The 1,780-nt window shown below is 26.7% G+C and overlaps 1 protein-coding gene across 2 annotated transcripts in view; it reads right to left on the reverse strand.

Moving 5' to 3' along the window:
• The window catches only part of LOC107491979 (uncharacterized), a 3,441-nt gene extending 2,621 nt beyond the window's left edge, over positions 1-820 (reverse strand). The window contains exon 1 of one of the 2 annotated variants that reach the window (XM_021126196.2): positions 637-820. The gene's annotated coding sequence lies outside the window, so the exon portion shown is untranslated. The remainder of the gene's footprint in view (positions 1-636) is intronic. The other variant, XM_016112928.3, reaches the window with a different exon arrangement.
• Positions 821-1,780: the final 960 nt, after the last annotated feature.

A 1,780-nucleotide genomic window follows, 5' to 3' on the forward strand; every position in this document is an offset into this window, starting at 1 on the left:
ACTCAATACACTGACTTCTCATCTTTTCGGAACTCAAAACCAAGATTTCGTGTTTATATTCCCTAGCTCTCATGTAAGGGTTTCTCTTCTGAGAGAGAAAATTAGCATGGAAACAGGATCAACTGCCAGGGAAGCAGCATAAAACCGATGTATAACATAATCCATTGAGAACATATATGAGTGATTCAAGTTTCCAATCACGGTTACAGTGCCCTACATTACTCACCTAAATACCTAGGTCACAAAATCTGCATCAAGATAGGGGTTTGAGCACAACAACCGCTAACACTCACTGCGGATCCGACAATTACAAATCTGGATACCTCAGTTTTGGTGTCTATTGTCTGGAATTTCGTGAAGTACGAGGCGGGATTTTCCATTGACAAAACAATTCTATGAGCGAATGAACAGGCTACCTAAAGATTCAACAAAAATCAATTCCATTTTGGACAGAAACAAAAATCGAAACTTCTAGAAGTTTGTATGTGGAACTAATCGAGGGTATGATGCGGAAGAGAACAAACAAAAACGGTGAAGAACGGGCTTCCATTGAGAACATGTAAAATTTAATTCTCCAAAAAAAAAAAAATTAAAAAGACGGAAAGAAGAAGAGAGAAATAAAATTAGAAAAAGCACCTTAATGATTATTACTGTTATAATTGATTTGATTATGTAACGGTATTGTGTGAGTGGTGAGCTGCTGCTGATGCTGCTGTTTCTCCTTCTCCGTCTTTTGTTTGTTATTTTGTTTTGTTTCAGCTTTCGGTTCTGCAATTTGAGGAGATTATGGACTATACCAGACAACTCTTTTTCCCCTTTTTTTTAATGTTTCCATGATACGCACAATTAATTCTAAAAAGTATTACACTAAAAATCTAAGACAAAATTTACTTGTACTTACTTAATAATAGATAAATAAATATCAGTACAATTCTTTCCAACTGATAATAATTGATAAAGAATTACATTTTGTATTGGTAATTAATTTTTAATTTTTTTATATAGATCATAGAATATTTATTAAATCTTATTGTTAACTTTAAAGTTTTATTACTTATTAAATAAATTTAATTTTAATGTGTTAATCGTATAAATAATTTTTTTATATAATCATATGATTAAATTCATGAGTTTAAAAATCATGCACTGCTAGAAGAAAGGAAAACTAATTTTGAAATAATTAAGTATATAATAACATATGTTTAACTCTCCTAATTTTGTTATGATGGGTATACGTAATAATACTATAGTTTAATTTGGTATTTTATAGAAGTGTTTTGACACAGAAAATTATCAAGGCTAATTACTGAAAGAGAAAGTTTAGAAGGTCAGTACTTTTATTAAAATTTGATCCGTATTTAATTATAAAAAAAATTATAATTATATACTATTAGATATTATCTTAGACAATTAAAAATATTGATGACGACTCTTTATTGACTATACATCACGAATTCTACTGACTTTCTAGCACTCATTTTACTAAAAAAAAATAAACTTATGTTTTTATTTTTACTTTATTTAAACTAATATTTTTTTAAATATACTTTATCTCAATTTATTTACTTGGCAAATAGTAAGATTATCAAAATTTATTATTTTTAGACAATTATTAACTTAATTTTTTTAATTTAATAATTTAATAATATATTTTATTCTATATTTTTAAATATTAATGACTAATTGGCTAAAAATAATAAATTCTAATAGTCTTTTAATATTTTTTTTCTTTCTTAAAAAATGTAATTCATCCTCATATTAAAAAAGAAAACAAATTCTA

The sequence above is a fragment of the Arachis duranensis genome, chromosome 6 (genome assembly GCF_000817695.3).
Source record: "Arachis duranensis cultivar V14167 chromosome 6, aradu.V14167.gnm2.J7QH, whole genome shotgun sequence".
Lineage (NCBI taxonomy): Eukaryota > Viridiplantae > Streptophyta > Magnoliopsida > Fabales > Fabaceae > Arachis > Arachis duranensis.